Genomic DNA, 14,789 nt, shown 5'->3' with positions numbered 1-14,789 from the left:
GTGCCCTCTAGTAAGTGGCATACATTAAAGGCCTCCCCCACCTTCCCTATTTTTCACTATCTTCATCATCTCTCTTATATTGATTTGTCAACTCTCTTTCTCTCTCTTTCATGGATTTGTGGAACTTCTAAAGGTATTCAAGCCTCGGTTGGCCTTCACTTTCAACCTATTTCTCTCTCTCTTTATGCGTCATGGATTTGTGGCAATTCTATATGCATTCAAGACTCAATTTGCATGCACTTTCCATGTCTTCTTATTCTTTGACACACAAATAACACATTTATATACTATATACATAAAATATACATGTTTGTGCACGCATAATATATTAAATTGTATGTATAAATATATAATTATATTATTAACATTAATTTTATTATATATATTATATGGTGCTTCATCATATATAACATATATGTGATACTTAATATGTAATATATTATATATATATATATATGGATGTATGTATGTGTATGTGTGTGCTCATGCATGCGAGTGTATGGGCGGGGCCTATGCTGGGCAAGGTCACAAGTGTGCGTGCAGGGTTGCAGGAGCCGGCCACATCGTGAAGTGCCGAATGGAGTTTGAACTTTGCGGGGCGCTCCGAACGCCCCACGTGACGATCCTCCACGTGCATCACGGAAGAAAGCTTTAAAAGCTGTCGTACGTATAGCTTTAAAAGCTATACATACAACCCAAAAAAGCCATATAGGAATCCATGCAACCAGGATCCACCATCATCTGATCCTGAGCAGGCCGCCAAAAGCAGTCACCTCTCGGGCCGACACAGGCTGTCAAATTGTCAATATGGCAATTCATTAAAGCATCAAGGCCGCCATCGCCACCAGAGCCTCGTCAGATTAATATAACTAGGTCAATATGTTTGCGAATCCGACAGGCAACGTGCAGGAGGCGGGTGTTGATACTACCGCCATGTCCCAAGGTCTGATTGTCAGCCAAGAAACCTTTGAGATTCAAGCGAAGCACCTGTGGTACAAGGCCCCGCAGCATCGCGGATTTCTTACTAATGATGGTCTAATCAACACCTGGGGAGGAGATAAGGCGCACGGCGATCAAGGTTATACAAAGAATACCAATTCTTATATACTGAAGGATGTGAGCTGTGTTGCAAGGCCTGGGAAAATACTGGCGATTGCTGGTCCAAGTGGTGCAGGCAAGTCGACGTTACTGGAGGTGCTAGCGGGTAAGCAAGTGGTTGATAGTGTAGTAATTATCATATGGTTAACTATGGGATAACAATCGATTCTCTGATGATCGGCGTGTTGTTGTTACAGGGAGGCTGAGGCCGAGCAGCCCGAGCAACAGTCTGCTCGTGAACGAGCAGCCCATGGCGGTGGCCTCCTTCCGCCGCATGTCCGGCTTCATCCCACAGAACGACACGCTCCTGCCGCGCCTCACCGTGAGAGAGACCTTGGCCTACAGCGCGAAGCTTAGGTTGGGCATCTGCAAAGCTGCCCTGGCACATAAGGTGTCGGCCCTCATGGACGAGCTCCGCCTATCGCATGTGGCGGACACGTGCGTGGGGGGCGGCGTCGGTAGCGTGCGGGGCGTGTCGGGTGGCGAGAGGCGGCGGGTGTCCATAGGGATCGACGTTATCCACGACCCGTATGTGCTGTTCCTGGACGAGCCAACGACGGGCCTGGACAGCGGGGCGGCTCTGGCGGTAGTGGAGATGCTGAGGGCGATGGCGGACGGGAGATCGCGCACCATCGTTCTGAGCATCCACCAGCCGGGCTATCAGATACTGGAGCAGATAGACGATTTCCTGCTCCTTGCATGCGGTCGCGTGCGCCACTTCGGCTCGCTCGCCGACCTGCAGTCCGAGCTGGCCGCTAACGCTCGTCTCATCCCGCGCGGAATCAACATCCTCGAGTACGCCATGGACATGCTCGTGTCCTACCCCACGTTGCCCTTGTATCAGTCCGATAAACAGTATCATCATGCTGCTTTGGAGCACGGCCACGCGAGCCATCATCGCCACCCTGAGTCGTCTGCAAACAACGCCAATGGCCGCGCCAGCACTTATCATAAACTCAGGCCGCAGTTTCCGACAGCTGGAAACGACAATGCCTGTAGCCTTAGGCTCAAACTGCAGAGACTCATGGCGAGCCGGAAGAACATCGACGTCGTGCGGCCTTGCTTTGCCAACAACCCCGTGCGCGAGGTGGCGATACTGTCGCACCGGTTCGCCGTGAACCTCTGCCGGACTCGCACTCTCTTCGTCGCCCGGGGGCTGCAGGCGGTTGGCTATGGCGCTGTCCTGGGGTCTCTGTACGCGCACGCGGGCTTCAGCGAGAGCGGGATGCAGAAGCGGATAGGCTTCTTCGCCTTCACGCTGACGTCCCTGATGACGACGACGGCCGAGGCCCTGTCGATGTTCCTGGAGGAGAGGCGCGTTTTGATGGACGAGACATCGCGGGGGGCGTACCGGCTGGCGTCTTACCAGGCGGCGAACCTGCTGGTGTCAATGCCATTCCTGGCTGCCGTGGCGCTGGCGTTCGCCACGTGTACGTACTGGCCAATCGGGCTGAGCCACAGGGCGTTCGGCTTCTTCCTGCTGGTTGTGTGGATGGTGCTGCTGATGGCCAACTCGTTCTGCGCCTTCTTCACGGCCCTGAGCGCCGACTTCATCAACAGCTACTCGTACATCTGCGCCCTCGTCGGCTGCTCCTTCCTCTTCTCGGGCTTCTTCATCGCCGAGCACGACATGCCCCGCTACTGGCGCTTCGCCCATTACCTCTCTCTCTTCAAGTACCCCCTCGAGGCCATGCTCATCAACGAATACACCAGCCTTCCCCCCGGCGCCTGCTTCCTGCGGTCCCCTCTCAAGCACTCTCACCCCTGCCTGCTCGACAGTCGCGGTGTCCTCGACCAGCTCCACCTTCTCCGAAGCTCCAAATGGTTTGATATCGCCGTCCTCCTCACGTTCATCGTCGCCTTCCAATTGCTTTGCTACCTTGTGCTAAGGTTCAAGGTGTACAAGAGGAGGAGTTAAGGAGAACTAGGTAGGAAAATCTAAACCTCGTACTGAGGTGCAAGGTTTATGCGAGGAGTTAGAGGCCGCAGGCGAACTAGTTTAGGAGAATGAGAACACATACTTGGAATAGTTGGAGTGTCCATATTAACCTGTTGGAGTGTCCTTTGAGAGAGTGTATTCCTAACTTTTTGAGTGTAGTTTTACTTAATCTCATCTTCACTCGATATTCCCTTCTTGAACGTGTAGCTTCACATTGATTTGATAGCTTCTTATTCAAGGTTGCAACAGGTGAACTAGTTAAGAAAACCTCATATTGAGCTTCAAGGTATATGCAAGGAGTTAGGTGAACTAGTTTAGGAGAATGAGAACACATACTTGGAATAGTTAGAGTGTCCATATTAACCATTAAGTTCCTTTCAGAGATAATGTATTCCTAACTTTTTGAGTGTAGTTTTACTTGATCTCATCTTCACTCTATACTCCTTCTTAAACGTGTAGCTTCACATTGATTTGATAGCTTCCTATTCAAGGTTGCAACATGTTAGCAAGCTGTAGATTCATGTGTTGGTGGTAAGTTGTGGCAAGTATTGAAGCTTCAGAATTGATGGAATATAGTACTATTTGTTGCAAATCATCATTGGTAATATTAGACATGAAGTATTGTATTAATAAATATATATAGACACAAAAGAGCTAGGCCACATTAGTTAGTATGTTAGTTAGAGCTAAACAGGTTTAATTTACTAGTTTTAAAAATTAATACTCAATACCATTTTAGTTTGACCATTATCTTGTTTTTGGTCATGTGTGATGTTATATTATTAAAAGCAAGTAGATACATCATTGTACTGATGCAACAAGGCTCTAGGCCATATGACTAAGCTTTGTGAAAAACAAGTTATACAACCAATGCTTGGATATGAGGGGGCCTAGCATAGCAAGTATTTCTTGCATAAGCTAACCAATATAACTATGAGGCTTAACCTTACAATGATGACCAAATAGTAGGGTATTCCTTTCATCCTAGATAAACCTAATGGTGATGCCATATATTAGATTGATAAGTCTCCAACTACCATAATCATACTTGGCTTAATCGGCAAACAAAGCAAATAGTAAACCCAAAGCTGTCATGGAGAATAGCTTCTCCAAGCCACCTTCTAACTGCTTTCTAGATAGGGACCACATGCAAGGAGTCCCAAAATAAGTGTTTTCTTAAACTCCTCAGCTCAAGACAAAGTGGATAAAGGGGTGAGACCCTGACCCTCTTCATTAGCCTAGTGCATAGAGGCAATTTCTTAAGAGCCAGATGCCAATGTAGGACTTTGATCCTATAGGAGGGTGTAGCCCTCTAAATCCTCTTGCACCTTCTCTTCCATGTGCTCACCTTAGCCATTGGGCAATGCTCCAGTTTGACCGCATTCCCATCTAAATTACAAGGGAAGGGGTCCTAAAGTCTTGTGTTGACTTGTAGTACCATAGTGCTTGATCAACTATAGATTGAGTCTTTGAGGACCCTGTCATCGATTCCAAAAAGAGAGGTGGGTTAATCATATTTTCTTTGTTGGATCATTGAAGCGAGCCACTTAGCTTCACATCTAGTCATCCCAAATGTTCAGTGACTTGATCCAATGGGAGTCAATATGACAAATGAACATCCCAAAGATCTGCCTAGATGGCAAGTTCTTTATTGTGTAGAGCTCTAGATCAGATGGGCATATGATGGAGAGGAGCGGCCTTCGGATCATAAGCAGAGGGTGAGAGCCCAAGCCACCATTTAAAACCAAGTTAAAGTTTGCCTTTCAAGCATCCTTTTTCACACCAATTTAGACACATTTTGGTTCTAAATTCTCATGTGCGAGTTCACAATTGTTTAAATAGGAAGTAATTTTCATTAACACCTGCACCAAAACTAGGTACTCTAAAAAGGCCCAAAAACGAGAAGTTTTGGGCAAACTAACACTAATTCACCTGAGAGGGAGAGGGAGAGGGAGAGAGACCTAGTTTGAGATGTGGGAGCTCATACCTAAGGCCTCAAGGGAGGCCCTTTAACTCAATATATCTAAGGTTTGCTTCGCTTCCACTCTTTAGAATCTAGGGTTTGTAAACATTTGCTTCGGTGATTTAAACATTTTTTCTTTTTCTTGAAAAATTTTAGATCCATGCTACTGTGCATTATTTAGTGTTTCTTGTGTGTGATAAACAATTGTAAATGCCATCGCAAACATGGAATGAATCATTGTTTAACCATATTTTTTAATGCTTGTTTAAACATTTGTTTGCATGCAATTTGAAAGGATCTATGTTGTGATCTAAAGGGAGTCGTTGAATCTTTTAGAAAGTCCTAGAGTCTACCCCCCTACTTTAGGACAATAGGTGATTCACTTCCTACAATTGCTGTCAAGTGATCCTTGAAGGTTAGCGCTATGGAAGCTTCATCATGCACCAATAATCCATTCTTGTTTTCCACACAGATTATTGCTTCCTTCTTTTTTCTTACATGTAGCTTGGAGAAGGAGAACTCATTAGGGGCACCAAAATGCTCCCATTGTCCTCTCAATTGCACTTTAGCTACATCGATAGCTTCCACTCCTTGTGATTTTATGAAGTCCTCAATGTCATTGAGACGCTTAGAGTAAGATCATAGGGGTTATTAAGGAGCACAGAATGGATTGACAACTTTGCTTTGTAGACCAACTATTGCAACTTCCTTCTACTTGATGCCTTGAGTCTCCTGTATTTCTTGGCCACCTTGGTAGTAGTTTCTTGACACCCTATCCATTTGTAGTTGGGGATAGCAAGATGATATCTTGCTTCATCCTTCAAGGAAAGAAAAATTCCACCTAGTTGGGGGTGGGATGTTGTTGTTGCTCCTTGCTTGTAAATAAACCTAAAGGCAATTATAATAGTTGTAGGGTTAGAAGCAACAATATCTTCCATGAGAGAGTATCTCATTGCACTACCTATCCACCAAGCTCCCTAGGTTGCATAAAACCTATCCAGCCTACCACCCTTCCAAATAGAGATAAAGAGATACCGAAAGTCTCTTTCTTCATCTATTATGGTCCCACTCCCATGTGAGGAGTTCCCCTCCTTGCATGTCATGTTCTCATCTCCACCTAGCACAACATCAGTGCCTTATAACTAATGGCATATATATTTTCATTGAATAACTCTTGTCATATAGGAATTTAAGGTATAGATAGAGTAGATTAGTATTTCTTTTTTACTAAGTTGAATCTCCACATCCACACCACTCCCATTTCTTGTAGTAAATGTGAGAGAGGGCTTAAATTCGTGTTAAATTCCTATCCAATCAAAAACATGTTTCCATCGTTAGCTCTTATTTTCTTAGAGCTTGATATAAGTCAACCATGCTTGTCTTGGTAGGGTAGTTGCATGCAAAGTGGTTGTTGGCTTTTCGATGGTAGTAGGCATTGGAGAACATTGAAAATTGAGATTGAGGATCAACACTAGACCACAAAGTACTTGGAGCTACATGCAGAACTCTAGGGGCTCATTCTGCATGTCATGACTAGTTAGCTTAAATAATCCCCAAGAGGTGGCTTGTGTCAGAGAATAAATGACTTTTCCTAGTATAGCTATGATTATAGGGGCCTCATCCACAAGCCATGGAGGAAGATTAATAAACTCAATCCAAATAGGGCACTCGTGAGAAAGAACACCATCTGGAGAGAAGGAAAATGGCCGAGGTAGGGTGTATACTAGGTTCCTTTGAACCCAACAACAAAGGCCAAAACCCAATCATACTCTGATTTTGATCCAAGCAGCATCATGTAGAATCCGTTACCAATGAATTTAAACAAAACCACATTGGCCTTATCTTGGTGGCATTGAGCCACTTACAAAAATTGTATTTGACAAAAAGAGGTCTCCCCAAGAAATAGAGATAAACATTGGTATCCATCAGTGAAGCATATCGTTGATTGGCATGATCCAAGGATAAGGAAGCTATGGCTTTGTGGACTCTTATGCCTTCCTTAGCTTTGATCTTGCAAGCACAATTGTGAGTCTCTTGGTCAACCCTCAAGTCTTTCTCTATTTTAGCCATGTTGAGATCATTGCTTTGAAGAGTATGCTTATTACCTAATCAAGGGACACAATCTATTGCACCTTGGGTATAATAAAGTAGCATGCATGCATGCTTGATTGCCCCATGCCATAGTTAATGGGTTTTAATGCACCCCTAGTGATAGGTTAGGCCATAATGCCCTATTAATGGAATGATTCACCACGTTTCCCATCATGTATTTTTCCTAAAGCTACCTTTCGTCATTTAGCTCTACACCCTAGTGAGGGATCAACTCCCTTGCTTGTCATTTTTTCATTGAACATTGTCCTCATCCAAGATACTTCAATATCTATGCAAGGATCCTCTTTAAATTGTACTCCAAATATCCTTAGGACAAAGCTCTTGATTGAGTGAAAAGTAGCCTCCAACTTCTATAATTTTTTCCAATTCCTACTCTAGCTTTAATGAGTTCTTTTTTGCCTCTAGTGGTTAGAACTTGTGCCAACATCTTATTACCTACCTCTAGCAATGCAAGTGGCCTCTTATCACTCTGTGCATTTCTAGCCAACTTAAGACCTATGCAAGCATGTGTAACTACATCTTAGTCAATTCTATAAGCTTTAATGAGACCCTAAACTTCTTACTATTTGTTAAAGTTCCTTATTTCCTCCCCATTCTTGTGCCACTTCATTCCTTTATGAATCCCTAGTATTACCAAGTGCATATCCTTTTTGCTAATCACCTTTACACGACATCACCATCAAGTAGAATTATCTACTCATCACCAATAATCATGAACTAGAAATCAATGATAGTAGATGGTGCAATAATTGCTTGACATTGCCCTAGGCAATGCCAGATTTAGTGTGACAGTCATGACCTAATGCAAATCAACAACATTTATTATAGCTCCATGTCATCGATCAATGACTACATTAGTATCATTTACTTGAGCTGTGCTCAATCAATCAATTTGACACTACAAGGATATGAGGGTATAGCGACAGCGATTTGCGAAGAGAAATAGCGGCGTTGCTATTAGCGTCGCAAATGCAACACTAATAGTGACACAAATAGCGACGGTACTTAGATGAAAAAAACGCGGGTCAAAACCCGAGCACATTATTTTGTGCGCATTCATGAAAGAGAGAGCGAACATCTTGCATTTGAGAGGGAGAGAAAGAGAGAAAGAGGGAGAAAGAAGGCTCTCACCGCCGCCATTGTCGTTCGCAAAGAAGAGGAGGAGGTGTACGGAGGGCAAAGAGGAGCCGCCAAACTCTTCTTTGAGCCTTTACGGTGAGTGCATTCTCCATTCTTGCTTTGCTTTTGTATTTTCTCTCTCCCTTTTACTTGTTTTTGGTATAATTCGTGTATATTGAGAGAGGGAGAGGAAATGAGAGAGAAAGAGAGGGAGAGGGAGAGGGAGGGAGAGGAAATGAGAGAGGGAGAGGAAGAGGGAGGGGGAGAGGGAGGGAGAGGGAGAGGGGGAGGGAGAGGGAGAGGGAGAGGGATGGAGAGAGAAAGAGAGGGGGAGGGAGAGGAAATAAGAGAGGAAGAGGAAGAGAGAAAAGGAAATGAGAGAAAAAACATTAAACATAATAGGGAAAGAGAGAAAGAGAGGGTGAGGGTGAGGGAGGGAGAGGAAGAGAGCAAAAGGAAATGAGAGAGGAGAGGAGAGGAGAGAGAAAAAATTGAGAGAAGGAGAGGAGAGAGAAAAAGAGAGAAAAAACATTAAACATAATAGGGAAAGAGAGAAATAGAGGGATAGAGTGAGGGTGAGGGAGGGAGAGGAAATGAGAGAGGGAGAGGAAGAGAGAAAAGGAAATGAGAGAGGGAGAGGAGAGAGAAAAAGAGAAAAAATATTAAACCTAATAGGGAAAGAGAGAAAGAGAGGGAGAGGGTAAGTAAGGGCACATGGTACATCTCCTAGATTCGAGATATAAAAGAGAGGAGTTTGTGTTCGTTTGTGTTATATGTTGAGCAGCGCATCAAGGGGCCAATCCTTGCGATGTAGGAGAGCTGCAGTGGGGCCGCGGTGTCTTTACCGAGAGGTTGCCTCCATGTATGTGATCGTGGCATTGCCAATGTGTATGGGTTCTCCCTCTGAGGAGTTTATAGAAAGGGAAACGTTGGACTACAAAACGATGAAACTATAAACGCATAGATTAGGCTTTAGGACAGTTTCTCCTTTAGCATTATATTGACGCTCCTGGTCCACGAGGCCGTGAGGGTGTGTATGTATGTCATGAGCATGAGGTCCGGCTAGTGCCATAGCCAGTGCCGGCCCATTTCAAGTCCCATCAGTGGTGCATTTGCCGGGAGTTGCCTATAAGTGGCGGTTTTCGAATCTACGGTTTCAAGGGACCCTAAATTATCCATAAAATGGGGTTTGTTCAAGGATGGAAAAACTTGGCTTTCTCTATACAAAACTTACTAATGGACTTAGTTAGTTATGTAGAGCATGATCCTCTGAAGAAGATAATTTATGTGATGAAAAGAGTAGCCAATTAGTGGTTACCCCATCCTCTAATATGATGGCATGGGCCGAGGTTCACCTTGGTGCGGTCTCTACCCAAGAGAAATCATGTTTAACCATCCATCAACCTAGAGGGCATGAAACAAGCATGTTGGAAACTATGGTAGTTACGGCATCAACAGGTTATCATGCTAAAACCATAATGCCATGGGAAAGTGCAGATATACGATGGAATATGCTTGTGGTTGAAACATCCCGTGTAATGGGCCACCATGACGACATAGTAGGCATCACAAGGATACTAGAAGCCCTAGCTGTCAAGGGAAAACCGTTGCTTAAAAGGCACAGTTGCCAAGTTTTAAGAAGTGGTAATGATAAATCTGCTTTAGATAAGGACCAAAAGCTCTTATATAAACCCGTTTTGGACTTTCCTTTTAAAGGGAAAGGTATGGAAGCTCCTCTAAGAGGGGATCAAAATGACATGCTGAAACTTATAGGACTCCCTAGACCACTAAGTGAGTTAGCAGAAAGGGATGTCAATGAGGATATTAACCCCCCTACATCGAAAAGGGTACGGATGGAAGAGGTTAAGGATCCTAAGAGGCTGGACCCAGATCATGATGAATATGAAGATTTTAATGACCCGGTGTTGATCCCAAAAGGGAGGACTAAATGTCCTCCTCTTTATAGGGATCTCCCAGTGTTTTATGGGTTGCCAAATGAGGATCCGATGATTCATTTAAGAGAATATGGCCTAACTTGCATTGCAAGCGGGTTCGACGATATACATCGGATGCTCGTATTCCCAAGTACCCTAAAGGGAGAGGCAAGGAAATGGTACTGGAGCCTCCCAAGAGGGTCGATCAAATCATTTGAGGAGTCTTGTGATAGATTTCTAGATGAGTATGAAAAGAAGCTCCCTATGATTCAGGTCTTAGGGCAGCTTATGCAGTTTAGACAGGAGTCTTATCCTTCTGTTAAAGAGTATACTAGAGCCTTTGATAGTACTCTTAAGCTTTGGCCAAGAAGAGCCAGTGCATTACTAGATGATGTGCTATGCGAGCTCTTTTTGAATGGCTTAGAGATTAATACGCAAATCCAAGTGGGACTACGGAATCCTAAGTCATTAAAGGAAGTAAAAATGTATGCCATTGATTATGAGGGTCATATTCAAAGATGTTGGGAAAACTTTTGGAGTTTTCCCCGCTCAGTACAAGTGCATCCTAGCTTCCAACCATTTCTGCAATAAGACAGTTCATTTACTGATACCAAGGCAGCCTATGAGGTGAACCTTGGTGGCCAAAATCTCAAAGCAAAAAATGGCTATCCTATGAGTAGTAATGACATGCCCCTTAGTGAAAAGGTTCCAAGCCATGTAAGTCCCATTAGGGTTTGCAGCACTTCCACGAGAGGTGGTTGTGATGGCAACATGGATAGAACCAATGGGCCTATGAGTGTTGATAAGCATTCTATGTGTGGTCCTAATTTTGTTGATAGTAAGACTCTTGAGAGACCTTTGGTGTCGGAATCATGCTTCCGGGTGGATGTTGTTCCCTTCAGTGAAAGCATGGTTCTTATGGAAAAAAATTTGCAGTATGGACGTAAAGAAGTAAAGACATTTTTTGTAAAGAGGATGCAAAATGCTAAAAGTCCACCTGTGCTTCACAAAGGTCATAAGGATGTGAGGCCATTTGGCCATAGGGATAAGTTTGCATTGAGTTCGTTAGACCAGTGCAGCAAATTGAGGGAACACAATAATATTAAGGGAAATGTGAGATGGGTTTGGAGACCCAAAATCTCCAAAAGTATGGTAGGAGTGTGGGATGCAAGGTCAAGGATCCCATCTGGATATATTTTGTCGAACCCCCAAGAGAATAAGACTGATATACATCTGACAATATACACTGCCTTGGGATACACCCATGTGATGTGCCTAGGTTTGAAGCTCTACCTAGTTTGGGTCGCAGCACTGATTTATGTGAAAACCCAAATAGGGGAGGTTTGAATGAGTACAAAGCTATGATTATTTCTGCCAAAGGAGTCACTCAGATGCTTGAACAACCAGCTTATTTGGATTACAATAAATGTAGGACATGCGAGCCCACTGAGGCCGTTTATTCAGCTCATAATGCCCAAGAAAGGATCGGCCTTATTGATGAGGTATTTATGGAAAGGCTTGGACTTATAGCTCTACAAAAAAAAAAACCTAAGATCAAAAAATACAAGACAAGCTTTTAGCTAATTTGCATGAGTAGCATGGGGTTAGTCGACCTATGATATGTTATCCTTAGCACCCTGGGTAGTCTGACAGGGTGTGATGTATATGCCAAGGACATCAGTATTACGTAGACTAAAATGACCTATCTAGTTTTAAGCTAGGAAGGCTAGCTGCTTTGGATATTACGTCCAGATTTTGTTAGGCCAAGAGGGCCAGTTGTCTGTTTAGTGCAGGTGCGGTTAATGTTTCTTGTTTGAGTCTTGTGCTAGACAGGTTCGAAGACGAGCTTGGAAGGAGCCTTTGTTGTGTGGAAGCTTCTCGTGGCCCTATCCAGGTGATATCTCTCCTTTATGAGTACCATGTTTTTCTGCTATATGTGTTTGTGTACTTGTAGGGGGTTTTTATTTTCTTATTGGGGGACCAGTGTCCAAGGCATGAAGACCCAGGTTTAGGTTAAGTATGTCTGAGGGAGGTCTGAGTAGTCGTTGCCTCCTGTAAAGACACTGTCAGGCATCAGAAGACCTGTTGTTAGAAGGTAGTCCTAGTGGCCCTATTCTGCTAGCCTGCTAGGCAGCCATTCTAGGAGTTCTTGTAGTTGTGAGGTAGTTAGAGAAGCCTGTTGAAAGGAAAAGATGATGATATAAGAGAAAAGAAACCTTGAATATCTGAAAGATAATAAATATATACAAAGGTGTGTAAATAGGGGTTCTAACCCCTATAAAAACAGAAAAGAAGAGAAATGAAAAAATCTATAAGTAGTTGATCATCGTCTTGCGAAGGCTTGGTAGGTTCCTGGGGACGAGTCAGACCTGGGGCTGATGCCTTGTCTTCCTATGGGTGGCGTCTTGCTGGAAAAGAAGAAAGTAAGGAAGGTTGGAGTGAAAATAAAAGTGAGCGTCAGAAAAGGATTAAGTGTCGCCTTGTGAGGGCTTGGTAGGTTCTTGGATACTGAGATAGGACCTGAGGCCGATGCCCTGTTCTCCTTGGGTCATTACGCTCAGCTCCCTCCTTTTTACATGCCCGAGTATGGAAAAATAAAAACCTAAAAGAAGAAACGCGTTAAAAGAAAATACTTCTTGATCAGGCTATAGGAGTCCTCGCCTAGTAGGAGCTCCTGGTTGTGTTGTCCTTAGTTAGGTAGGTAGTTCAGACCACCACTTAGGGCGACCTCTTTGATAGTTATTTTTAGTTTGGCCGTGTTGAAGCAGTTGGTTAGTGACTAGCTTCGGACCTTCTATAAAAGTATGCTAGGCCTACTCCTTGTGGATTTCACGCCTTGGTTTTGTCAGGGGGTAGGGTGAGCACTGTGCTATGTTTTGGTATGTATCTATTTTGTATCAGCTTGATGCTTCCTTTGGTTGTTTTGTGCAGAACTGTTGTGGGATCGATCGACTGAGTCACCCTATCCCGTGGTCGCCAATGAGAGCGGAGTTTTGAGCTCGGGATGTGCCTAAAATTTGCCAAAAAATGCGAAATTCAGGGGAAAAATATTTAACATCGAAGGCGGCGGCTCCAGCTAGGACGATTTTAAGCACCAAGTAAAAGACAACTTTTAAAAGGCGCCCGAGCGACACTTGCAGATTTTTGATAATTTTTCAGACTATTGTGCGGGTTATCAGGAGTTGCCAGTCAATGCGGGATGTCAAGCGGGATGCCTAGGATTCTTTAGAGCTCGATTTGGATGCCGGACGAGGAAATGGCCACAAGATGGGCAAGATATGAAGAGGTGGACATTTGAGAGGCCAAAAGGGATTGGCAGGTTACAAACACCCTATGTAACTATACATTACCCCCGATCTTCTCCTTTCTTGCCGGTCTTATCACCTGTCTTCGCTCGAGCAATGGTGGCCTGAATGAAGAGACAGGAATCTAATCTTTCTCTCTCCTCCCTCTCTCTCCCCTAAGGGGCTGTTCTTGTGTGCAAGAGGAAAATGAAGAATGGTGAAGGAAAGCTTGTCCGGTTGGAACCGGATTGCTTCCGGATCAACGTAGACATGAAGATTGTTGATTGTGAAGATGCTGGACATTGAATGTGGGCTGACCCACAGTCCCACACCAAAACCGAGATCCTGAAACACGAAGTCTAAGCGGTAATTCAATTTTAATGAAGAAAAAATGAGTTTTTATGCTATTTGATTGATGAAACATTGTTCCCATGGGCTGATTATGCATTATGATGTTGGTTTGTATGAGTTTCAACAGTTTATAATCTAAAAATTAGAAAATCATAAGTGATATGGCAGAAATTAGTGTTATAAAACCCGTAAAACACGCGTTTAAGGGGTAAAATGGGTTTTTTTTTGCAAAATAAAGGGGAAATATGAGATATAACATCAGCAAAACCTGAAATTTTGCTGTCAAGAAACCTAAGGGCCACAACCCACAATCAATTTAAATTTCTAGGTATTTTTTATTGAAGAAAATAGAGAAAAATAGTAAAAAATGGGTTTAAATGGGAGAAAATTAGGAAACGATAAAAGAAAAATTCTAAAAAATTACATTTGTATTTCTGCAATGTATAATGAAGGTAAAGCACGAGGTTGGCCTCGGTTTACCCTCATTTCTATGTTTCATGTGTGTTTATCGCTTTCTTTATAAAGAAATACACATAAAATGACTCTTTCACCTCATCAACGAATGCAAAACATTAAACGGTAGGGTGAGAGGGGAGGTTGAGTGTCAAAATATAAACTAAAAACTGTTTTATATGTTGCATCATGTCTATAGGACGTTGTTTTAAAATAAAGGGAAAGGCAGCATGAGCGTAAGGCTCGGTGTCTTTTCTCTTTGCATTACATAAACGCTAGCATGGAAATCATGAAAAGAATTATTTCGCACAATGCACAATGCTAATTTTCTTCTGCTTATGCACTAAACCATTCACATTATGCACTATGCATAGTTCATGGTATCAACAGAAAAGCTCTTGGACTACATAGCAATTGTTTTCTTAGGACTTTGACCCACGATTGAGAGTGTGAGATTATCCCTTGCCGTAGGATAGAGGGTTGGTTTCCTAAGGGACTGCTAAGTAAGGGCACATGGTATATCTCCTGGATTCGAA

General features: G+C 43.5%; 1 pseudogene across 1 annotated transcript; it reads left to right on the top strand.

Moving 5' to 3' along the window:
* Positions 1-933: 933 nt before the first annotated feature.
* On the top strand, positions 934-3,142 carry LOC148018367 (ABC transporter G family member 10 pseudogene; annotated as a pseudogene). The gene is made up of 2 exons (XR_015687668.1): positions 934-1,204; positions 1,296-3,142. The product of XR_015687668.1 is annotated as an ABC transporter G family member 10 pseudogene (transcript).
* Positions 3,143-14,789: the final 11,647 nt, after the last annotated feature.

The sequence above is a fragment of the Lygodium microphyllum genome, chromosome 21 (assembly GCF_053477565.2).
Source record: "Lygodium microphyllum isolate KBCC chromosome 21, Lygodium_microphyllum_v1.1.10, whole genome shotgun sequence".
Lineage (NCBI taxonomy): Eukaryota > Viridiplantae > Streptophyta > Polypodiopsida > Schizaeales > Lygodiaceae > Lygodium > Lygodium microphyllum.
Note: the sequence above shows the minus strand (reverse complement) of the source record. Positions and strands in the feature narration are given on the sequence as shown.